General features: G+C 42.0%; 1 protein-coding gene across 3 annotated transcripts in view; it reads left to right on the forward strand.

Moving 5' to 3' along the window:
• The first annotated feature begins 263 nt into the window (after positions 1-263).
• Positions 264-27,029, forward strand: part of FILIP1 (filamin A interacting protein 1) — a 214,813-nt gene continuing 188,047 nt past the window's right edge. For 2 of the 3 annotated variants that reach the window (XM_069726538.1, XM_069726534.1), the window contains exon 1: positions 265-583. The gene's annotated coding sequence lies outside the window, so the exon portion shown is untranslated. Of the gene's footprint in view, positions 584-27,029 lie in introns of all 3 variants that reach the window. The other variant, XM_069726536.1, reaches the window with a different exon arrangement.

Consider the following 27,029-nt stretch of genomic DNA (forward strand, 5'->3'; position numbering starts at 1 on the left):
TGACACTTGGCATAGACTTGTCGGAGACGTGAACGCTACTCGCGCCCGGGGTAGGCGATATATAAGCGAGCGATAAGGCGACTGCGCTGGGTTATATGAATAGTTGCTTGTAGTCTGGCAGTGAGCTCACTGGACAGTAATCTCAGGGAGACCGCTGATAACTGCTTCACAACAGCAGCAAGAATGCTCCAGACTTCTCAGCTGTTGACAAGCCTGCCTGGCTGAGAACACCAGATATATATAGCGGGCGGCCGGAGCTGCTCCACAGTCTGTAGCAGAGCTTCAGAGACCAAGGAGAGCAAACATTATCTCCATACTGCCAAACCCCAACAGCCCCAGCAACAGTCCAAGGGGAAAGGCAAAGACCTCCTCCAGCTCCGAGTGGGAGGTTGTGACCTCCTCTCTGTAGGACTGGGACATCTGCCCACTACCAGTGAGTCCACAACAGTGCAGAGTGGGGCACATTCTCCTGGCGGATGTCGTCAATGCCAGAGCTTCACACATAATAGGACTTTTGTGAGAAAAGTCACCAGCAGCTGCGGCCGTGACCCCCACATCCACTGGTGCATCACTGATCAGACAGGTACGGCAAGGGTGGTCTTCTGGAGTCATTAATATTGTATTGTAATTTATGTGTCCCATGTTATTGCTTGTGGGTAATGTGGGGAAATATAGAAATGTAAGTTTCTTACCATTTAGGGGTCTGTATGTTATACGTAACAATCGGTGATTTATGCTATTTAGTTGCATAGTAAATTAAATTCTACAAACCTATATTATGTAGACACAGATATGCAAGGAATGACATGTAATACGCTAGATACAATCAATGCATATAAGTTTACAATTGCCTTTTTATGAGCAAAAATTGACACAATTTAGAGACAGGTATTGGATTCATTATAATTTAAGGGCTCGTACATAGCACCCTTACCCGTGTTATTCTATGGGGCTGCGCACGTTCAATTTTTTTTATTTGGACCAAGTGGTCCAAGGAAAAATATTGCAGCATGCACAATTTGCCTCCGAGAATCGGATGTCACTCGGTCATTCAAGCCTATGGGTAGGTGAAAAAAAATTGGGCGCACTCGGATGACATTCGAGCGCAGTCTCATATAATGGAGAAGGTGGAGAAACCTTTTTCTTCCATTGTATCCCACCGTGATCAAACTCAGATCAGAGTGAGATTAGCATAATTGGACGGATTTTCTCAGATGGAGAGAAATCAGTGGTGTGACCCTAACCTATCCACAGGCACTAGGAATGGCTTGGAGCTCTGCTTCCTGTCAGTGAATTGAAACATTCTTGATGACATCCTGTGTGACCGAATAGCTGAGGGTTTGCAGTCATTTTATTCTAGCCTCGGTCATCCAAACATGGACTCCACACTGATGTGATTTATCTATAGCGATAACTTGTGGCTAATAATGACTAGAGATTTATGCTCAGATTACTAATAGAGGATTGTCTACACTGCATCTATTGTAACAAACTCTGAACTTTATGAAGATAAAGGGGTTTTCCAGTTCCAGAAAACCTTTATCCTCGGCTGCAGTTTGTTTTAAAACCTGTGCCTTTCTCACCCTTCACTGGTCCAAGGTTAAGTCTCCAAAGCTGCTTGTGATGTCTGTTATTTTCTGCAGTGTTAACCTCACGTCGACAGCACTGAAGCCAATATTAGGGCTAAATAGGTTTGAGCGGCTCTTGCTGTCAACTCGTGCAGAGCCAATGCGCTTTCAATGGGACAACAAGAGACACCAGGAGCAGCAACGGAGACTCAGTGATGGACCCGGGGAGGGTGAATAAAGCATTAATAATAATAAAAAAATGCTGGGAATAGATGTTTTCCAGAAAACACTTTTAATTGGTTATTTCGTGTCTGACATTGATTGTTTCCAAAATTATTGGTTGGGTACCCAATTTTGGAACCTTTTGCTCTTTTAACTTATTTATAAACTTATGAAACACTAGATGGCAGCCCGATTCTAAAGAATCGGGAGTCTAGAATCCATATATACTTGAAATTCGGCAGGAGCTTGAAGAGCAACGTCACTGGGCCCGCCTCCACGCAGTAGAAACTTGCTGTGAGGTAAAAATTCAAAAATCACACCAAAATGGCGGGCGGAGTGTGTCACAGTACGGCACGTTTCTGATTGGTCGCTCGCAGCAGGCGGCAACCAATCAGACACTGTACACTGTTGACGTCACTTATCTCCGGACATTAGCTCCGGACATTAGCTCCGGACATTAGCTCCGGACATTAGCTCCGGACAAAGCCACGGAAGTTGGCACAAATTGCAGGAAGTAGTATTCTAGGCAATTATATATTAGACTAGATGGCAGCCCGATTCTAAAGAATCGGGAGTCTAGAATCCATATATACTTTATTTATTCAAATGTAAGAATAATACAATTAATAAATAATAGTAAAAAAGAACAAAAAATGGCTGCACTCACCAGCTCTTGACAATTCTTGTTATTTAAGGTACAGTTACACAGGATCCATGAACATGCTTATGAGGGGAGGGATGAAAGACATTAGACTTAGCACGCTGTTTGCGCTTACGTGCGGCATCGGCGGCTTTTCGCTCTGCATCATTACCATACTTTATATCAGACCTGAACTTACGTGCGCCAGCATAAGCTTTGGACTCTGTGTCATTAGTATACTTAACAGTGTCCATGCGCTTGCATCTATCCTCTGTACTCTTGTTAGCACGCTGTTTGCGCTTACGTGCGGCATCGGCGTCTTTTTGTGCTCTGCATTATTAGTATACTTTCTATCAGACCTAATCTTACGTGCGCCATCAGCAGCTTTGGGCTCTGTGTCATTAGTATCCTTACTATTAGAGCTCATGTTGGCTAAGCTAAACAGCTTTAAGCATGGTGGTGGCAAACAACAGGTTAATAAGAGGCAGTGTCAGGTAGTAGGAAAATAGCCAGTTAATAATAGGCAATAGTTCTTTGCAGGAATGCAAATATTAATAAATAGGCAGTTTATATTGCAGAGAAATTGCTGGGCAATAATGGACAATGTCCTTATGTGGCAAATAATAGAGCAATATACCCAATGTGGCAAAGAAGAGGTTAATAAACGGCAGTCTCTCAGTATAACAGTCAGTGAATAATAGGCAGTATATGGAGAAAACACCAAACAAAAGTTCAAAATTGGTGTGAAAATGTCACTGAACCACTTCACAACTAAATATATATAGTTTTGGTAAATGGTATTATCATTTTTTTGACGAAATTCGTCAGGAGCTTGAAGAGCAACGTCACTGGGCCCGCCTCCACGCAGTAGAAACTTGCTGTGAGGTAAAAATTCAAAAATCACACCAAAATGGCGGGCGGAGTGTGTCACAGTACGGCACGTTTCTGATTGGTCGCTCGCAGCAGGCGGCAACCAATCAGACACTGGACACTGTTGACGTCACTTATCTCCGGACATTAGCTCCGGACATTAGCTCCGGACATTAACAGGAAGTAGTATTCTAGGCAATTATATATTAGATTAGGGGCTCACTGGTAGGTGGACACATAATCATGCAGTGTACTTCTCTATAAATTAAGCCAACTGTACATATTAGATGGTTGGCGGCTGACAGCCTTCTCGGCTATGTCTCCTGACGTCAGCTGAGCGCTCGTGTGTCCTCTATGAGAAAGCCACTGACAGTCATCTCTGCCGGAGGCCACTGCTGAACAATGCAATTGTCAGATTGAAATCGGACATGTCTGATTGACATAATCCCAATCAGTCAGCCGGCTGCCCATAGAGTGTCAGCCGAACCCATCCATATCTGCGTTTAGCCAACATTAGTCTAATTTGTATGGGGGTGTTAGTGTTTACTCCTGTATACGGCTACTAAGAAATAGATAAATGAGACCATGGGAAAGATACAGGAGTGAAAGTCTGGGCTAAGGTTCTTCCAGGCAGTTGCTCTCATCTTCCTATTGACTTACTGTAAAGTATGACGTAGTTTCCAGGGTAAAAATGCCAGCGAGTGGTCTCCTTCAGGCCTCGATGACCTTTCATCTGGCCCCTGGGCAGATTCCCAGGGACCGCACTGCTGTATATTGACAGCCGCCGGCCAATAATTTCTTCTTGATCTGTGAGCAGGAGCACACAGTGTTCACTACTGAATGCAATGAAGTCCAGTGTTAGCGTCAGGACCTATTTTGTGGGCGTAGTTAAGCGTGATTTGTACAACCCCCGAGGGATGGCATATATTCAATATCCAAATGGACCTTGGCAGAAAAAAGATTCCCCACCCCTGGTCTACTCACTTCATTTAACCACTTGGCGTTTTTGAAAACCTGAAGCAGTTAAAAAACACTTAAAAGGCCGAATATATAAATAGTAAGTAATTTTTATATAGAAATGAACAAGGAGTTTCTTTTGAGTGGTTTCTGAACACTTTTTTAGGTGGTTTTCATAGCAGACCCGCTACAAATCCGCCGGAAAAAAAATATTGAACATACCCAAAGAGCCTGTGTTAGGCAAAATGCAAATAAAAAGGTGCCATCAAATATGAAACGCATCCGTAGGGCTCCATTCATACAGCATAGTGCTGCTCAGTAGCTATGGTACGCTCCGGGAAGTAGTTTGCTCTACATCGGAATTACACACTGCTGCCAAGAAGCTGTATGGTAATTTACTGAAATTAGCTAAATAAATGTGGTCATAAAAAAACTCCAGTGGCCCCTGCTTGACCCTCACCAGAAGTAAAGGACTCAGGAGGTATTATCTAGGGATTTCATTATCGATTTGGCATCAAAAAGTTCAACATTTTGATGCATACTTGTTTTGTGCTAAATTTGTGACATTTTAGTATTCCTTTATACTTCTCTCATCATTTTTGAAAAGTGTGAAAAGTGGACGTATTCTGCGCCTGGTTAGCCAAGCACACAAATCCTAAGCCAGATGTATGAAATGCGTTTCTTTGTTTTTTTTAAAGGAAACCTCTCATGTCAGAAAATGTTATTGACCTGCAGATACGTGGTTAATCTGCAGGTAAATGGCGTTCCATGTGTTCACCACGCTGAAAGTCCAGCTAATGGTGGGAAATGATCTTCACTCCTCCCAGCAGCCTCCAGCTTTCAGTCGTAAAGTTCAGTCACCAGTCAGTACTGACTGACAGCCAGCTCTGCACCGATGCACTGACCTGGTATGAAAATATATTTAATAGAAATGTGAAAACTGTATCTGAAACTGTGTCATAACTTCATATGATTGTGAGAATATATTTCCTTTGGTTTTCTGCAGATCTACCTTCTCGGCGTGCACTGACCAATGTCCCGTTATGTAATGTGCATGTCGCGAGTAAAGTAAGGCAAGGAGGCATTATCCAGTTCTAAGTACAGATACTGTAATTCCTTTCTGCTTCCACATTCCAGACATTACGGCAAAAAAATCCTTATCATTCTGCTACAAGATAAGTGAAGAGGGAAAATTCTAGAGCAGGTGCCAAGAGATGTGTGTGCTAGCAAATACCACCAAACAGATGATGTGTTTTTCAGAATAGGGTCATTAATTATTAAATACCATCTATTGGTAAGATCACACTTGCGAAAAGCCTTTCATCTCTTATGAGGATGTTTTGACAGACGGATAAGTGTCTTCATGCAGAAAAAGACATTTATTATATTATCCCTTGCAAAACTTTGGGTTTGTCTAGACTGCTTTTGCATAAATAATTCTTTTAGCCAAAGTATCCAGTGCTTGAATTGTGGACATTTCTTAAATTATTTTGAGGGTAATTACAGAATGGTCCTGAAAAGTAGACCCACTTCTGTAGTGTCTACATGCCCTAATAGGACATGGAAAATGGGTTGCCTTCATGTGTCCACCTCTTTAAAGCATATTTCTCAACTCTTCCGTTACGTCCAGGAGAGGTCCTGAAGGAGTCGTACAGTCTCCCGAGTTTCATTGAAACATAGAAATCAGCAATTACGTAAGGTTTCTGGTGTTTCAGGGATTCAAAGATCAAGGTGTAAAAGTGTGGGGGGAGGAGGTGGAATATATGTGGAAGGGCATGTTCTTTATCTGGTATGACCATGATGTAAAATTTCCCATGGTGCTCATTGCACACTATAAATCTAACTGATTTCCAGATGCCAACCTTCAAAAGTTGGTAAAAATTATTTAAAGGGGATTTATACTTTTAGGAAGGTGGACCCCAAATCCTCTAAAATAACAGACATAGCAGGTCTTTACCCTCCACAGGCCCAGCACCAGGTCCCCGCCACTGACAGAGTCTTGGCATCTTGGCTGCAGTGGTGATGCAGCCTGTCAATGTGATGTCACCATTGCAGTCAAAATAGCAAGACACAAGCAGCAGCAGGAAGCCAGCGCAGGACCCAGAGAAGGGAGAGTACCTGCTTTGTTGGTTATTTAAGGTATTTTAGTGCATATCGGGGTCCATTCTGGAACAAAGAAAATCCCTGTAAATTAGTTAAGGTTTTATTTGCATATAATTGCTTTGTAGATTTAGTTGTCGGTAAAGCTGATGAAATGTGGGAGATTATATAGATTGTTTTAAGATAGTTGTTTTACAATTGATTTCAGTGGGTAAATGGGTGTAAAGTGCTGAGGAGCGGTAGTCACAAATGAGCTTCTGTCCGCTTGCACTCTAGCACTTTACAGACAAGGGATGTCCCAGTCCTAATGTGCTGTAGGGTGTGGGGTACATCACTCTCACTTGTAGGCCTCCGCTCCCAGGAGCCACTACACACTATGCATGGGACATCAGGTTTTTTGAAACAGTCAAACTTTTACTAAACAGTCCAAGTTCATCAGGTGGGTACAAGTGGGGTGGGACACAGCATTGCAGACATCCTTCCTCCTTAGTACAACTCCTCTTCTGCCACATGTTCATCTTGGACTACTCCCAAGCCCTCTGACTCCATCAGCCCCAGGGATTTGCTGTCCACTCCGGTAGTGCACTCAACATAACTCTATATCCACCAACCTTGTGATGTCGGAAGACCAGGCCTGCTCCATGGTTCCTGGCCCGAGCTCTAGGCTCCAGATGTCATTGGAATGTCCATCAGGGATCTCCATTTGGCCGCCCATTGCCCTGAACGTTTGGCACATGCTGCCCCGAACAACCCACCACCCCACCGGAACTTGAACCCACTCCTCACTTCACTGACTGACACTGAATTCCCCTTCTTATCAGCACTCGTGCCCTCCCACTAGGCTAATCTTAACCGTAACCATTTCCTATCTAACATGCTAACTTGTTCTATATCTTATGCATAGCCCCCAACCATCCCGGATTCAGCGGAACTGTCCCAGCACATCAGGGCTTTTGTCCTGGCTTCTGATACTCACCTCTCTCCGATGTCTTCATTGCTCTGTGGCTCCCTCTTCTCGAGGTGGGGGCTGCTTTTCGTTCAGTGCATAAATTAAATTACATATTTACTGCTTCTCCTTCCTGTATTTGGTCTCCCCTGGACTCAAACTTGAAACTTCATGTTGACAAGCTGCAGCTCTACCAATGAAGTAGATAGGAGTGAATAGGAGAATTTGGTAATATTGACCTGCAGGCAATGACCCCAGAAGCAGGTTATACATGTCCATAGAGATATATTGTTTATCTAACAATGTATTTCTATAGAATGGGGTGGGAGAAGAGAACCTGCAGCGATGAAATCAAAAAGGAAAGTAATCTTTTTCTAAAAAAATGAAAAACTTATATTTGGTAAAATAGTACATTAAAAAAGGCTTGTATCCTGGTCACCACAACCTGGGATGAACAACCTACGCGTTTCCGCTAAGAGCCTTAATCATGGCATGTAACATCCTGGACTGAACAGGTTTCTATAGGTCACAAGTTAGTGCTGCACAGGTGTGATCTAATGACGATAACAAAATACCTGAAAAATTAACTCAATAAAGTGCACAGAAATGTAACACATGAAGTTGGAAGAAAATAGACACATGTATCATACACAAATGTACAAAAGCGATATGAAGAGACAAAAAAAACAATTTTATATATATAATATACCAAGACAAAATATAACAAAATCGATTAAACTTAATTGTATTGTAAAATAACATCTTGTCGTAGATTCATACCATGGGGGACTCTGGTCTGTAACTTCAAAATCCAAAAAGATTTGCGATTCAATAATTTACACCTTAAATCACCTCCTCTCTTAGGTCTATACACTTTATCTGTGCCATAAAATTTTAGGGAGCTGATATTACCCTTATATATTTGAGAAAAATGTTTTGAGACTGCTGATAAACCGACAGCTTTCATATTCACCACGTTGGACATATGCTGTCTTATGCGGTTTTTCAGAGGTCCGGTGGTACAACCTGTGTATTGGATGTTGCATTGTTCGCATTCAAAGATATAAATAACATCTGTTATATTGCAATTTATAAAATTCTTAATAGAAAATTATTGTTTGTTGTGACAGATATAAATTTTTGTTTGCTATTAACTACATGTGAACATGTGCCAGGGAAAATAAACACAAATAGATTGTCTGGCGGACACCACTAACCGCCCTAACTAGGGACAGGTAAGCGCACTGGTTGCGTATGGTGCCGCACTGGCTAATACTGTGCCTGGTGCTGGATGGCACTAACTGGTGCTAGATCAGCTCCAACATTTGCGAGCATTCATCAACATTAGAGATGGGTATGATTCGGAGCTTTCACCAGAACAGGCATACATCCACACACTTTAAAATTGGAAAGCTGCTTACAGATGACCGACAGACTATTTAGATGAGAACTGCCATGCGTTTGCTGAACGCGTTTCGAATACTCCCAGTGTTCTTAGTCTTCAGCTAAAACTAACTTTTTTGTTCATACATCCACACACACACACACACAATAACTGATTTATACTAGAACCTTTTATAGCGGACGTTCTCCAGGGCCTTCCTAGTGGTCCAATAGGAGCTGCTACAGGACCTGAGCATGTGACCTCCAATGAGAGGTCGACCCGTGGGCATGCTCAGTAGGGGAAAAGCAGGACATAGTCCCTGGAACGTCTGCTCGCCACCGATTGACTGATGCACACAGGTGCATGGTATAGGTATATTTCCCTTGAGGGTAGCTAAGGGTGGTTGGTTCTATTTTGAACCTGTGGTTTAATGGATGTCAAGTGTGTGACTAATTTTAATGTTTTTAATGTTTGTTGCTTGTTCTCATATGTGTTTAACCAATTAATAAAAATTGTATTTTTCATTTGTTGCATTCCAGCCTCAGGTGATCCCTTCACTATGACCTATTCCTTTTTCTCTTTTTTTGCACAACTGCATAGAAATACATGCAGCCGCACAATCCGTTCCCAGTTGCGGCGGCAGTGCTCGGTATTGATGTGAGAGACTCATGGGAGTTTCTCGCATTGCACTCGCAAGTGTGACACCTGCCTAATGGTGAAGATGCTGGGGCCATGTACCTTGCTGAGCTCCTGAATCTGAGTCTGTTCCTTCCCCCCACCCAGGGAAGAGGGTAGAAGCCATGTATGGCTATACAGCAATCAGACTAACAAGGTATTACAAAGAGGAATAAAGGAAAATATCAATCATACAAAAATGCACTCACAATCAGGAAGAATGGGAAAAACCAAAGTAGGAGAAGGAGAGGATTTGAACACACCCAAAACCTAGCAACAATCTTAGATAAATCCACCAAACGCCTTATCAAACAACCCACCACCATCTCCTGAACCATGCAGCATTAAGCAAACTCTCTCAATGCTTACTTGCCAGAGTACAGTTTATATGGGAGAAGGGTGTGGCCAACAGTGAACAGCTGAGAGCCTTAATGCAGGAAAGCTTCCAGGAGTTCTCAACTGAGCAATTTTTACTCTTGCTCTGCTATAAGAAACCTGCATATTTTAATATGAACATGAAGTGCTTCTAGCTAGTCCAGGAGTACGAGAAATAAGCCAGCATGGTCTTCTGGCTCCTCTCTGCGCTCATGACACTCCGATTGTGAATGAATGATCAAATTAAAAAAAATAAATCCATAGGTCCCAACTAGAGATTAACATGGTTCCTGGCCTGAGCTCTAGGCTCCAGATGTCCATCAGGGATCTCCATTTGGCCACCCATTGCCCTGAATGTTTGGCACATGCTGCCCTTAGCAACCCACCACCTAACCTGAACTTGAACCCACTGCTTACTTCACTTTCTGACACTGAATTCCCCTTCTTATAAGCACTAGTGCCCTCCCACTGGGCTAATCCTAACTAACCATTTCCTACCAAACATGATAACTTGTTCTATATCTTATGCATAGCTCCCAACCATCCCGCATTCAGCGGGATTCACTCACAAACAACACAGGGAGACACCAGGTCGTGAAGGATGGGAAAATACAAAGTAGGAGAGGATTTCTGCGGTCGTCTGGCTGCTCTCTGTCATGGCAACCCACTGTGGCCGCAACCCTGTGATACTCTGACTGTGAATGATTAAACAAATGAACAAAAAATAAATCCACAGGTCCCAATTAAAGATTAACAGGACACACAGATGATGTTGCGACAGCCCTTGCTAATCAAAAACTGCACCATGGACACCAGAAAGTTAGAGATTTGCGGCCTCTCGTCCAGCTGCCAGGTACCATTGACCTACATATTCTTCCGGAGTCCCCTGAATATAGTGGACAATCCCTGATTTGGGTCTATGCCCTGCAATCTCGGGCATCTGCTGAATGTCCCTCACTGCCACCGCCCCTCTGACATTTCCTCCTGCCAAGGGAGAAAGAAATGGTAAATAGGCGTGGCTGGGGGTGTTGTCACGGGGCTACCACGACAGAGAGGTGCCAGAGAACCGCAGCGCTCTGGGCCTCCTTCACACACGATGAACAGAAGCTCTTCTCCTGAATTCTGACCTGGCTGTCTTGTGCCAGCAGGGCAGGAGTTAAACCTTGTTACTGAAGTTACTGAGAGCTTGGTCTCTCAGCTGATTTGGTTTTTGTAATCTCTGCTCCTTTATAGACTCAGCTGTGACTACAACTGTTGTCAGTTATCAGTTCTGCTGCCTGGCTTGAAGTGGGAAGGAGCGTCGTATTAGGAGCTTGGAGGTTTATTTACAGAGATTGGTGTCTGCTGTTTTCGTTGCATGTTAAACCTGTTTTCCTTCCTAGTTTTTTCCTTCTCTTCCCTTCTCTGTGTTTCCTCTGTGGTTGTGTGAGCATTTGGTGAGTTTGAGATTTTAGTTACCTTGTCTGCATACCCTGTTTAATTGTTGTATGTATACACTGGTGCAGTCCATCTCCCTTGGGGGGGAGAGGGGGCCACTGATAGGGCCTGCACAGGAGACAGGGATACGCTGGCGGCTCAGGCCTCCTAACCATTATAGGTACCCCTGAGATAAGGGAAAATCAGGGCCCCATTATAGTGGCAGGGACAGGTGCGGGTCCCAGTACGCCGTCCTGCCCCTTTATCGCCATTAACGGCGTGACAGGTGTGGCCAGGGACGTGGCCAAAACCGCCATCATGATTTGTTCCTCTTTCTGTGCTTCAGAAATTGGGAGGTATGTCTACGCTGTCCTACACTTATCCCTATGCTATGTGCATGTTATGCTCTAACACTCTATATACTGTACATCACCATAATACATTACATTACAGTAGACTCATATTACTTTATATAGTAAAAAAAGGAAGGCGGTATTCACACAGTGCATCTATTGTCTTTGGGGGTTGGAACAGATTAAGACTATCTACATCCATACATTTGTATGGCATTGTTATTGCCAATGTTTACAACTATAGAGTAGTGAAAAGAATGTGTCATGTAAACTAACGCTATGAAGTCTGGTTGCTACTTTTCAGCACACAGTAAGGCCCCTTTCACACATCAGTTTTTTGCTGTCAGGCACAATCCGGTGAATTTTGGAAAAAACGGATCCGGGAAAAGTTGCCGGCGGATCCATTTTTTACTCATAGACTTGTATTACTGCCTGATTGCGACGGATGGCCTCACGTTTCATCCGTTTTTTGCCGGATCCGTCTAAAATTCGTTTTCCGGCGCCCGGAGAAAACGTACATAGGAACGTTTTTTCTGTCTGTCGGAAAAACGCACGCAACGGGACGGCGAAAAACATATGAAACATGAGGTTAAATGATGGAATCCGGCGATAAAATCCTTTTTTTTTTACATAAATCATGCATTTTCCATCTCTCTCGAACAGGAAGTCCAAACTCTATCCCAAGTGTAAAAAAAAAAAAAAAAAAAATGGATCCAGCAAAAAAAACAAAAACAGATCCATCGTATCAGCTTTCCACAATTTGCAACGGATCCGTTTTTTAAAAAAATTCGCCGGATTGTGCCTGACGGCTAAAAATTGATGTGTGAAAGGGGCCTAAGGCTCAGCCAGATTCTTGTGTTGGACAGAATGTACCATGTAATGTACCTGACTGTGTTTACATCCTGCAGCGATGGAATAACAGCATAGGATGTAATAATCACTGTCTTTACTGCTAATTCATGGATAATGTACATTTATGCTCCATATGGATATGGTAAAATAAGCAAGATTGTATGCCCTAGGGGAGCAATAATAATGAATTATTTCCATCCATTAGATTTGTTCATGAAAACTAACCCGCAGAGTCAGGGCAATGAGTGTTTTGCAGTATAATGGGGTCTTTTGTGAATTGGAATTTTTCCTTTTGTTTTTCTGCTTCTACACATAAATAAGAGTGCTAATTATGGCCATGTTACCTTCTTGGGCTCTGCGGTCCCAGATTTGTAACTAGAATCTGCTGGGTCACAATAGAAAATCTGAAACAGGGCCCTCACCTACTATGGGCTTATTATAAGGGTTCACATGCGAGAATCGGATCACAAGTACGGAGAAGATGGAGAATTTAACTTCTCCATCTTCTCCATTGTGTGAGTCGGTGTAAATCCGAGTGCAGTCCAATGTTTTGCATGCACACATGGACTTGTATGGGTGCATTCTGCCCAATATACGCTGTCAATAGCAGCATGCTATGTCAGCACGGCTCAATAGTATAAAATTGGATCGAGTACTATCTGATGAACCATCGGAAAACTCTTGTCCTATTTATACGCCGGCTACTCACCAGAGTGGAAGAACCCTAATACTGATTAATTGTAATGTGACAGAGGGGCACCAAGGCCGATATGTGAATGCTACCTCGGCACCAACTATGGCTATGCTCCTGCTTGTTTCTGTCTGTCTGCACTAATAAATAAGACACGTTCACACATAACCCTGTTTTACTGGGAAAACTTTTTTTCAAACAGCTAATCAGCAATTTCTATATACTGCAAAAAGACGCAGGAAAAATTTACTGTTTTAAGTGTAGCTTGGCCTTAGTGAACGAAGCTCAAAATTGTAGTACAAATTATTTTTTCAAATTTTGCATCTATTTGTTTTGTTTTAAAGTATTTTCACCTCCCTCGAAAAAAAAGCCCAGACCTTCCAGGGCTATGTTGTAACTGAAAATGGATGTAATTAAAGAAGTTATTTGGTTTCTTTAGGCACAGAAAAGTATAAAAGTTATCCATCCAAAAATTGGTGCAAAGTTAAACAAAAGTCTCCAGCAATGTGCCAAATTTCTTTTACAGTATGAGTGACTATGATAAATTTGGTTCATTTTGAGTGTCTAGCCTAAATGTAGCTATTCTATGGTTTAGCAGATCTGCCCCATTGTCATATCGTTGTTCCTTCTGACTGGAGGTGGAAGATGAGAACAAATGGACATTAAAATGTGTATGGTTGAAGTTCGGAGAGTAGCACAGAAAAGTACATGTGTAGGACAGTTTTCTGCATCTGACATTCACAGTCTGAGTATGAACTGTAATATGTGGAACTCAACAGCCTTAGGCTACTTTCACTCTTCCGTCTTTTGTCCTCCGTCGCAATCCGTCGTTATGGGCAAATGTGCTTGCAGGATGCGTTTTTTGCCCATAGACTTGTATTAGCGACGGATCGCGACGGATGGACACACATCGCATATGTCGTGCGACAGATCCGTCGTGTTTTGGCGGATGCGACGCACAAAAAAAGTTCAATGTAACTTTTTTTGTGTGGCGTGTCCGCCATTTTTGACCTCACATGCGCGGCCGAAACTCCGCCCCCTCCTCCCCGCTCATCACAATGGGCAGTGGATGCGTTGTAAAACTGCATCCGCTGCCCACGTTGTGCTACATTTAGCACAACGTCTGTCGGTACGTGGGGCCGACGGTTTGCGATGGCCCCGTACCGACGGAAGTGTGAAAGTAGCCTTATAGGCACAACACATCTGGAGGCTGTGGAGTTTGGGTCAGGAGAACGTGCGGAATTGGTCTTACTTTGAATTTTCTAAATAATTAGAGCATTCCTATAATATCTTTACAACTCACATTTAGGAAACATTCACAACGTGGAAGTTTAAAGTATTAATAAAGGCCAGGCTACACATATAACCCTTCAGACTATAGAATAGCCCGTGGATTACCCTTGCCCTGGGCAGTTCTTGACTGGTGATTAGTTTGGATCTACAATACAATAGAAGATGTATGAGACATACCGTAAATATTGTTTACCGGGTCGTTTACAATGGCTGCAATAACTAACAGGGGGTGTACATACATTCTGTGTATTATTTAGGGCAGTAAATGCAGCCCTGCCCCTTTCGTTTCCAATCTGAGCTACACATTTGTTTCAGCTGACTTTCCTGCAGCCGTCATTGCACACAGACATCTGTCTCTTGACTTTTCTATTTCTGAGCCTAACCATCCCTGGGAATCTGTGATCTGTACCAAGTGTCCACAGAGAATAACTCACTCATGCTATGTGCTTTGTCACTAATCACAACACAGCCTAAAGATAGGGAATAGCTCGGATTCATTGCATTCACTCGCATATCTGGCATGCCTCAATCAATTCACTATTTCATTCATAGGTTGTGTATAGTTATGTTTTGTCCTTCATTGTTTCTCTGTGGTCACCAGACATACAAGTCATGCCTTCTTTTTCTCAAAAGCATCTTAACAACATTCCCTTTCATTCAGCTTCTGCTTTGTATTTATTGAGTGTCTGAAACTCATAGATAGAAATGAAATCTCTGCAAACATTAAAGTGGTTGTCACCACTTGGACAACCCCTCTTGAATCCCTATGTTTCTTCTCAGTAAAATAATGACCCTTATGCTCACTTCCGATGTCGACGCTGTTCCAGTGGTGTCCTCACTGGCTCTCCCAGGGTTTGTGTGAGAATTTTTGTGTCATGCGATCCCTGCAGCCAATCAGTGCTGGCTCACTCTAACCTCCTTCGCACAAATCAGACATCCAGTGGAAGTGAGAGCTTCTGCTGCCCTCTTACTTCCTAAATATGTCAATTATGTATTAGGAGAAGAGAATGAAGCCAGTGCTGATTGTTATGTCACACGATTTCTGTGGCTAATGTCACGCAAGCTCCGGGAGAGGCAGTGTCAACACGTCTGGACCGGCGCCATCACCAAAGGTGAGTATAAGTGTTATTACTTTACGGGGAGGAAGCATAGGGATTCAGAAAGCATTAGCCGAGTAGTGGACAACCTCTTTAACCATAATTTAAACAATTTGAAATTGCCTTCATAGGAAATCTATGATAATGCAAAACTAGGTATTAAATGTTGCATTATTTATAGCATTAATATAGTTTTTCTTTTAGCAAACAAAATAAATAAATGACATTGTACTCATCCTCAGCTATTCTCCTTTCTATACTTTTTCAACATTTACCCTACATGTTTACCAGTAGTGTGTCTGGTATGTGCCTTCTGGACCTGTCCTTGACCCACCAGAAAAGCAAAAAATGTCCGCTCACCCAATCACTGACCACAGTGGTAGCCAACTTCAGCCAGGGATTTGTGTGTACCACAACTGTTAACTGGTATTTTTTTGCATTTATCCATTAGTTAAAAATATATTTTTAAATTTATTGTAAAAATAAAGCCATAGTGGTGGCCCAGACTTGTGCAAGCCTATTCTTCAGTAAATGACCAAATGTTCGTAGGTAAAAATGTGTTTTTACTCTATCAAAACTCACTACCTGATGAAAGTTTTCCAGAAAAGACAGAGCTATAATATAGTATACAGTGCCTTGCGAAAGTTTTTGGCTCCCTGGAACTTTTCAACCTTTTCCCTCATATCATGCTTCAAACATAAAGATACCAAATGTACATTTTTGGTGAAGAATCAACAACAAGTGGAACACAAATGTGAAGTTGAACGAAATTATTGGTGATTGTAAATTTTTATGGAAATTCAAAAACTGAAAAGTGGGACGTGCAATATAATTCATCCCCTTTACTTTCAGTGCAGCAAACTCACTCCAGAAGTTCATTGTGGATCTATGAATGATCCAATGTTGTTCTAAATGCCTAATGATGATAAATATAATCCGCCTGTGTGTAATCAAGTCTCCTTATAAATGCACCTGCTCTGTGATAGTCTCAGGGTTCTGTTTGAAGCACAGAGATCATCATGAAGACCAAGGAACACAACAGGCAGGTCCATGATACTGTTGTGGAGAAGTTTAAAGCTGGATTTGGATACACAATGATTTCCAAAACTTTAAACATCCCAAGGAGCACTGTGCAAGTGATCATATTGAAATGGAAGGAGTATCATACCACTGCAAATCTACCAAGACCTGGCCATCCCTCTAAACTTTCATCTCAAACAAGGAGAAGACTGATCAGAGATGCAGCCAAGAGGCCCATGATCACTCTGGATGAACTGCAGAGATCTACAGCTGAGGTGGGACAGTCTGTCCATTGGACAACAATCAGTCGTACACTGCACAAATCTGGCCTTTATGGAAGAGTGGCAAGAAGAAAGCCATTTCTCAAAGATATCCATAAAATGTGTTGTTTAAAGTTTGCAACAAGCCACCTGGAAGAGACACCAAACATGTGGAAGAAGGTGCTCTGGTCTGATGAAACCAAAATCGAACTTTTTGGCAACATTGCAAACGAGATGTTTGGCGTAAAGGCAAAACCGCTCATCACGCTGAACACACCATCCCCACTGTCAAACATGATGGTGGCAGCATCATGGTTTAGGCCTGCTTTTCTTCAGCAGGGACAGGGAAGATGGTTAAAATTGATGGGAAGATGGATGGAGCCAAATACAGGACCATTCTTGAAGAAAACCTGTTGGAGTCTGCAAAAGACCTGAGACTGGGGCAGAGATTTGTCTTCCAACAAGACAATGATCCCAAACATGAAGCAAAATCTACAATGGAATGGTTCACAAATAAGCGTATCCAGGTGTTAGAATGGCCAAGTCAAAGTCCAGACCTCAATCCAATCGAGAATCTGTGGAAAGAGCTGAAAACTGCTGTTCACAAACGATCTTCATCAAACCTCACTGAGCTCGAGCTGTTTGCCAAGGAAGAATGGGCAAGAATTTCAGTCTCTCGATGTACAAAACTGATAGAGACATACCCCAAGCGACTTGCAGCTGTAATCGCAGCAAAAGGTGGCGCAACAAAGTATTAAGTTAAAGGGGCCGAATAATATTGCACGTCCCACTTTTCGGTTTTTGAATTTTCACAAAAATTTAAAATAACCAATAGGGTTGAGCGAAACGGATCGTTCATTTTCAAAAGTCGCCAACTTTTGGCAAAGTCGGGTTTCATGAAACCCGACCCGATCCCTGTGTGGGGTCGGCCATGCGGTACGCTACTTTTGCGCCGAAGTCGCGTTTCGTATGACGCGCTTGGCGCCATTTTTTTCAGCCAATGAAGGGGCGTGGGCAGAGTGATGACATAGGTCTTAGGGGCGTGGACGCCTATCGCCATGTTGTCGCTTGTGCGCTGTAGCGATTTGCACTGTGTAACACCAGCTTTTCACTTCACGGACGGACGGACGAGAGAGAGAGAGAGAGAGAAAATTCCCATTGGCTTTGCATTGGGTTTCATGTTTCGGTCGATACTCGACTTTTCGCCATAATCGGCCGATTTCACTCGACTCGACTTTTGAGATAGTCGGGTTTCGCGAAACCCGGCTCGACCCTAAAAAAGTCAAGGTCGCTCAACCCTAATAACCAATACATTTCGTTCAACTTCACAATTGTGTTCCACTTGTTGTTGATTCTTCACCAAAAATTTACATTTGGTATCTTTATGTTTTGAAGCATGATATGTGGGAAAAGGTTGAAAAGTTCCGGGGAGCCGAATTCTTTCGCAAGGCACTGTATATAGTGGTGTAAAGGTTCTCATTGTGCCTTTAGTAGATGAACCTGAAGGTACACATAGTTTGTGCCATGCTCTACTAGATAGTATAAGTCAGAGCAATTCCTCTAGGAGAGAACATCCCAATAATATGGTACTGTGCAGAGCACCATACAGCAGTACGTAGAGTGCCTGCAAGTTCTGTATACCGAGGTACAATACATGACCATAGTGCCTAAATGAAGTTGAGTAGTGGTTCATCACATGCCCTTGACTAATCTGTCCCTACATGTCTCATCCATCAAAAGAGACTCATCAAGCGACATGTCCGATATGTTGTGCTGGCTGACCATGTAGCATCATCTTACATTCTTTGGATTCTTTGCTTCTCTTTTAGAAATAAATGTGTAGGGAAACATATGTTTTTCAGCAAGATAAACATTTTGGGTCTACCCTACCCCCACACCCCAAAATAAAAAGCAGACCATTTATACCTAATTTTTGTTTAAAAGTCCATTACGTGATTTCTATTTGAGTTGATAGAAAGCAGATGATGACTTTAGCTAGCAGCTTCACATGCTTAGGAAATATAACATGAGATTGTGGTAAATCCGGGAAAAAAACATGACAAATTGATGCCTACATTTCACTAAGTGGCCATTACAAGATAAATGGATGAGAAGCGAAGTCCTTCTTCTGTCAGTCAAAGGACGTTAGTTAGCAACCTAATAATCTGCAAACCCACCAGTGAAAATTTGCTAATTATGCCACATTTTACTACTAGAAAATCAGAAACAAACATCACTTTTGGCATGATAGGGCATGGAAATGTCTATTTAACATGCCAGATTGACTATTTTCATCGTACAGAGTCAGGACTGGATACTATAGCAGTCCACTTAAACAATGTGAACCGTCAAGCCAAAATATACGGCGTCACACATAGAACTGTCACGAAGCCCAACTTAACCAGGAGGATTTACAGGCTTTACTGTTCTGGTCACACTGACGGACAAGATGTATTTTTAGTTGCTCTCAGCAGGAAATTAGTACGTTTAGAGTAACTTAATAAAACTGTGTACAGCAGTGCCGCCAGATTGTGCATACGTGAATACATCTTCTATTACTGTTTATGTGAGAAGCTGAACACGTAGAGTGTCAGCATGTGAGACTGCCGTCATATAAACAGTGGTCAAATATGGAGGCAGGACTGTCCTTATGGCTGTGACCTGTGCAGTCACACATGGAACGTCAGCTGTCAGTACTGAAGGGGCACCTAGAGTTTGCCCCATAGTCCCACATTCGGCCTGTGAGCCTAAGGAAAGAAAGCTGCACTGGAAGTATTGATGAAGGCCACATTCACACATTCAGCATTTGTTCCTTATTTGCTCAGTATTTTACCTCAGTATTTGTAAGCCAAAACCAGGAGTGGAACAATCAGAGGAAAAGTATAATAAAAAAATGTGCACCACCTCTGTATTTTTCACCCACTCCTGGTTTTGGCTTACAAATACTGATGTAAAATACTGACCAAATACTGAATACACTGTGGTCTTAAGGCTACTGTGCGTGCTTTGGACACTCTACAGCACTGTTTTGGTACAATATGATAGTCCAGAGCATCAATGGAAGAAGGTCATCATCCCTATATGAAGAGGGCTTTTTATTTAGCAGAATCATTGATATGCGTCTTTGTTATAGGAGTTTAAAGACATATATTACAAACCAGCCTGAAAGTCATCTGATAACTACAATTTGGGCTGTATAAACCACCATCAATATGAGCTGTTTACCAGGGGTTTATTAGCCCTAATTGCAGAAGCTAAAGTGGGGCTAGCCAAACATTGGCAGACATAACAATTTGCTATTACATGCTGGACATTCAAATAATGACTAGCCATGTCTAATAGGTCTAGAGAGTCATGAGGACTCAGTCTTGCTGCATGGGCGCTGTGAGGCACCAGGTCGCCCGCCTTGCTGGTGCATTATGGCTGCGATGGTGGTTAGCCCATGACGCCGCTCTGTTAAAGCAATATGAGAGGTTTGCCGTGACGTGGCAGTGGACTTCATACAGTCTGATCAGAATGTTAAACTAAGAACTTCATGTTCAGTTAGATATATTTTGCCTAGTGGCATTAGATCATTGTATGATTTTTAGAGGTGCTGTCCATTGTCTTTTTCAGTATATTTCATGTGTAATATGTGACAAGGCCCTGTCCACCACAGAGAGGGTTGCTCTTTGTTAGCTGCTTGTGTGTTCATCGATAGCTGGCCATGCACAAGACATAATCTTTGGTCAAGTGTTTATTCAGCAGACAGCTCTAACCTGTCTCTCCCATACAAATGAGTGCTCTGCTTATTGTTCATGTATTTTCGGAGACAGGAGAGAAAGACACAGCCAGACTCTTCTGACAGGGGCTTATATTCAATTGTGACAAGGTCGCTGGTAAAGTACTGAAGGGGTGATATGCATCACTGAGGATGCTATCTTCAGTGATATTAACCTGGGGAAAATGCTCCAGCACACTAAGTGCTGAAATGGGTTAAACATCCTGGTTAAGGGCTGTTTTTTTCCAGGGTGGTGTCTAGAAGGTAAATAGTCAGCTTTCTGAATCATTCTGTGTTCTTGTGCCTGGAGACAGCTCCAGAGCTATGCTTATGGTAAAGAGAGCTGAACCCTGTTGTTTTCCCTGAACTGGTGGATCCCCACAACCACATAGACTGTGCTATATGTTAGTTTTTTGTTTTCCCGTTATGCCAGAAAGGCTGTGTTTATGTTGCTGAATTTTGCACTGGTTTATGCTGTTCTTTTTTTAGTAAACCAGTAGAACATTTAAACGAGAAATATTCCTGTCTACCTCTGTGAGCAGCCGAGTGAGCCAATTGACCACACCATGAAAACAAAAAAAAATTCCATTGATATTCCAATTGCCTGATCGTTCACTCCACTAACCCCATGTGTCAGATAAGACTCGGTGGGCCCCCATACACATGAAATGGTCAGCCAATCCTTCTGAGATTTGCTGGTTTAGCCAACATTTATCTAATGTGTATGAATGCCTTTCTAAAAATAATCCAGAGGAAGAGACCTCTATGATATCCACACCTTTCTCCCGCCCTATATGGTTTAATTGAATGCCAGTCAAGGCATATAAGACAAGAATGAGACTTAAACAGCTTGACTTGACTCTGCAGAATCTCCTCCTCCTTATTGACCTAATAAGAATACAACACAAACAGGCATTAAACTTTATTTTCTGCACAGTGACACAGCGATTGGGGCTTCTAAGGGCACCTCTAGAGACTGCACATATTGTCCTTTTGATAGTACACAAACCCTCATTTTTAGCAGCACAGATTAGTAATATGGCACATTCTTCATGCGCTTCTTCTGTTGTGAAGTTTAAGCATTCTTCATCTTCAACAGTTGTAACCACTAATGCATATCACGGTGTACGTACTTGTCAAGATGACTGATGGGGGTTGTAGGTCTCGTATATGATTTTAAAAGCATAACACAAATGTACATGAAAAATATAAAGAAATTGTCTGTAATGACAGGATTTTCACAGGGGTATTTTTCAGCTGTAAGTTTCTTTTCTTTTAAATTCCTTTGAATATTCTCTTGTACTTTTATGGCCATAAATGTACACGGTTTACAGGTAATATATACGAAGCTTCATAGGATCTGTGACTCATATCAAATATTTCACTTCTAATCTCTAATGTAATGACCATAAATTACAGATCCCTAGTTACATACTGGGTCTCAACTCTCCAGATGGCAGCAAGTGACTGCAGCTCCTCAGCCTCGACGCATAACAGAACAGCGCCTCATAAGTCGGTGAAAAAAGTCTCACATTTACTCTGCCTTCTGTGCCGAGACTTTTTTCACCGACTTATGAGACGCTGTTCTGTTATGCTTTTTGGATCTTGAATTCTTTTGCAAGAGGGACTCCTTGGAAAGGCTGTGCGCCCCTGGAATGGGTAAAGTTGACCCTATAATACATTGAGGTGCTGTGCACCACTTTTGAATTGATTTATAGCCTGATGAGTCAAGGTCTGCTTGTATCTCTGATTTTATAATATGGATACAACAACTGGCGTAAATGTTGGTGAGCCAGTGTCTGCCTGTTTTTGCTACACGGATGAGGATGCTGCAAGAATTTTTTCTGATGCAGAGACTAATAATTCATAAATCAACCTACAACTGATATGCTTAAATCGAGATAGGAGATGGAGAGAAGGAAATTGATCTCATTAGTTGCATGTTGGCACACTGGTAGGATATTACAAGGTTCAGAGGATCCCGAGAGGATTAAGGCCGAGGCTGAGCTCGACATGCGCAATTTTGTGGAAAATGTGAAGCCATAAGCAATGCATATGTATTTGATATTATGCTCTTGAATATAGAGTTTCTGAGAAAGGAAATAGAGACTCTGAAAAAAAAATGGGATGAGACTAGTCATTTGTTGGCCATTAATGACTTTGAGGAGGATCTACGAGGTATTGACTCTAAGGTTGATGAAAATCTGTTGAAATATAGATCTGAGCTGGAAGATACGAAACGCCCAAAATAGTACAGACATCTGGAAGACTATAATAATGGTAGAGTATTTGGTTGGCAATTTAGAAACTCTACAGTAACGTGCTATAAATCAATATCTGGCCCTAATAGGCCTCGGGGTAATAATAAGAAATTTAAGAAACCCCAGAAGTCAAAGGCTCCACAGATACCATTTGACTTTAGTGGTGGTGAATCAGACTGAACTGATAATGGTGGCACTGCACCTCTCTGGTTTTTTAACCAACCCCTGAGGGGGAAGACCCGGTGTAGACGGACGGGACACAGAGGCGTAGGAAACACAGGAGGTGGAGTGGCACAACTGGTGATGAGATCCCAGGTGAAGAAGTACGGAATGAGATAAAGTCATTGGTGGTAAATATTTCTTCTACATCTTTAACTGATAATAAGATACAGGTGTTGTTCAGGGGGCTTTCTTTTTGCCCCTCGAGCAACATCAGTTGGTTTGATCTTGATAATGACTTATTTTTGTTCCTTAAGAGATTGCGTTTGATTACTTTTTTTTGTAAAAGGAAAAGATAAGCCTATGATTGAGGCATCTCAGGATACTCTCTCTCTCTCTTGGTGGACTGGGCCTATATGACATGAGTGATTTTGTTCCACCAGATCACGATCCTGTCATAGAGACCTTCTCTAAATTAGTTAAAGCAGACCTGACTAAATTGAGAAAAAATAAATTGAAGGTCAGCAGACCTAATATGAATGTCCTTGAGAGGAGAGAGATTACGGTGTTAAAGGAGAATAAGTCCATCACCATAAAACAGGCCGATAAAGGCAGGGCAATTGTAGTGATCAACACACTCCAATATCGGAAAGAAATAATGAGGCAATCGTCAGATTGTGATGTATATGGGATATTGTCTCTCAATTCCACTCAAAGATTTAAATTGGAGCTGTTGGAGATAATTGATGAGGCTCTTCTCAAAGGTACTATTGATGAAAAACTAGCCGGTCATCTGAAGTTTAATCATCCTATTGTCCTCATTCTATATACCCTCCCTAAGATTGATAAAGATCTATATAATCCACCCGTTTGCCCTATTGTTTAGGGGAGGGGATCCCTGTTCAATAGGGTGGCAATTTTCTTGGATCGTTTAATGCGTAAATTTGCAATGGCTGCACCATCTTATACTAGAGATACAAATGACTTTATTAAGTCTTTTGAGAGTATACAGGTGAATGATTCAACCTTTTTGGTTTCATTCAATGTTGTGTCTTTGTACAATTTTATTGAACATGACAAGGATCTTGCTGCGGTTGATGTGACGCTGGCCGGCTCTGACATGGCGCCTGACTGTGCACAGTTTGACCTGATGCTGTTGGAGTTCATCCTGAGGAGGAATTATTTCTTCGGTGACGATTACTATCTCCAGTGTCAACGGAAAGCCATGGGGTCCAATGTGGCCCCCACCTATGCTAACATCTATATGGCTATCCTGGAGGGTGAGCAAGTGTACGGCTCTACACACTGGCGCCATGTCAGTAGCTGGCGATGTTACATTGACAATATTTTCTTGTATGAGATGGTAGTAGGGAGGAATTGGATGTCTTCCATCAATCTCTAAATGGGATTTTTTTGCTAACTTAAATTCACTATGAATTGCTCACAGGAAAAAATGTAATTTTTGGATACAATGATGTTTAAGAGAGTGGATGTTTTACATACAGATCTGTTTGTTAAGATTACAGATAGGCACAACATGTTGCACTTCTCCAGTGAGCACCTTAGAAAAATGGTTGAGTCGTTACCCTGGAGTCAACTATTAACCCCTATCTGACCTTGGACGGGATAGTACGTCCAAGGTCAGATCCCCTGCTTTGATACAGGGCTCCGCGGTGAGCCCGCATCAAAGCCGGGACATGTCAGCTGTTTTGAACAGCTGACATGTGCCCGTAATAGGCGCGGACAGAATCGCGATCTGCCCGCACCTATTAACTAGTTAAATGCCGCTGTCAAACGCAGACAGCGGCATTTAACTACCGCTTCCGGCCGGGCGGCCGGAAATGACGGCATCGCCGACCCCGTCACATGATCGGGGGTCGGCGATGCGTCTCCATTGTAACCATAGAGGTCCTTTAGACCTCTATGGTTACTGATCGCCGGTGGCTGTGAGCGCCACCCTGTGGTCGGCGCTCACAGCACACCTGCATTTCTGCTACATAGCAGCGATCAGCAGATCGTTGCTATGTAGCAGAGGCGATCGCGTTGTGCCTGCTTCTAGCCTCCCATGGAGGCTATTGAAGCATGGCAAAAGTAAAAAAAAAAGTTGAAAAAAATGTTAAAAAAATAAAAAAAATATAAAAGTTTAAATCACCCCCCTTTCGCCCCAATCAAAATAAATCAATAAAAAAAATATCAAATCTACACATATTTGGTATCGCCACGCTCAGAATCGCCCGATCTATCAATTAAAAAAAAGCATTAACCTGATCGCTAAACAGCGTAGCGGGAAAAAAATTCGAAACACCAGAATTACGTTTTTTTGGTCGCCACGACATTGCATTAAAATGCAATAACGGGCGATCAAAAGAACGTATCTGCACCGAAATGCTATCATTAAAAACGTCATCTCGGCACGCAAAAAATAAGCCCTCAACCGACCCCAGACCATGAAAAATGGAGACGCTACGAGTATCGGAAAATGGCGCAATTTTTCTTTTTTTTTTTTTAGCAAAGTTTGGAATTTTTTTTGACCACTTAGATAAAAAATAACCTAGTCATGTTAAGTGTCTACGAACTCGTACTGACCTGGAGAATCATAATTTCAAGTCAGTTTTAGCATTTAGTGAACCTAGCAAAAAAGCCAAACAAAAAACAAGTGTGGGACTGCACTTTTTTTGCAATTTCACCGCACTTGGAATTTTTTTTTTTTTAGTACACGACATGCTAAAACCAATGATGTCGTTCAAAAGTACAACTCGTCCCGCAAAAAATAAGCCCTCACATGGCCAAATTGACGGAAAAATAAAAATGTTATGGCTCTGGGAAGGAGGGGAGTGAAAAACGAACACGGAAAAACGAAAAATCCCATGGTCATGAAGGGGTTAAGGGTCAGAAGAATGGTCTCTTGTGATACTTTGATTGATCGATGTTTGGATGAAATGTGTGGTAAATTTATTGCTAGGGGTTATCCAAGGGCCAGTTTGATGGATTTCAAACGAAGACCTTTAGATAAGTCAAGAGACGACCTGTTGAGACCTAAAGAATTGGTGATGGAAATCAAGAGGGCTCCTTTTGTGACTTCATATAATGGTTTGAGTAAAAGGATATCTGGAGAACACTGGCCACTATTGATTAAGGACCAAGGAAATATTGAGGAATTTAAAATGCCACCACTCTTCTCATACAGGAGGAATATAAATTTGAAAGATGAATTGGTCAAGTCAGATGTTGGCAGTTCTAAAAGAGACTTGCAGTCAACTTTGAGCTGCCTGAGTCTTGTAATTACCCTTGTCTTGGCTGTGCTTGTTGCAGTAATATGCTCCAGGGCAATCATTTTTTTCATCCCCCATCAGAGAAACGTTATAATATTTGTAAGCGATATACCTGTACAAGGAGTTATGTGATTTATGTGATAAGCTGTCATTGTGGTCTCCTCTATGTAGGGGAGACCACGATGGAAGTAAAAGCTAGGATAAGCAAACATAGGAGTACGATCAGGATGGCGCTGATTGATCTTCCTGTACTTAGACACTTTAAGGAGAAGGGACATTTGGTAACTCAACTACAGTTTAGAGTGATTAATGATGTACCTGTATTAAGGCGGGGGGAGATAGGATTGCACAATTAAAAAATAAAGAACTCAGATGGATCTTCGAGTTGGATACCGTTAAGACCTAAAGGTATGAATATCGAATATATTCAACAGAGTTGCTTATTGTAGGATGATGTTCAGTCGATTCTTCAGAAATTATTTTTTTTATCTTTGTCGTGTATTGTTTTTAACTCCTCTTAATTTGTCTTAGAATTCTCATTTGATTGCTTGTTGGATTATGGGCGGAATATGTTCCACTATAAGGACAGAAATACCATTGTCCTGTATTTACCCATTAGATTGCCACATCCGTATGTATGAATCAATGGCACCTGTCCACCCGTTGATTTTTTTGGGGGATTGTTGCTCTGTGGTGGGGTAATATATTGATGTGGGATTTGACATTTCGGACTATGATGTATGAGGAATTGAATTGTATGGCCAGGGCATACTGAATATCCATTTATACAAATATATGTTGAATTTTTCTTTTGTATGGATATTTTTTGATAACGTAGTTTCTTTGTACATAATTTAT

This window comes from Ranitomeya imitator, chromosome 5 (genome assembly GCF_032444005.1).
Source record: "Ranitomeya imitator isolate aRanImi1 chromosome 5, aRanImi1.pri, whole genome shotgun sequence".
NCBI classification, from domain to species: Eukaryota; Metazoa; Chordata; class Amphibia; order Anura; family Dendrobatidae; genus Ranitomeya; species Ranitomeya imitator.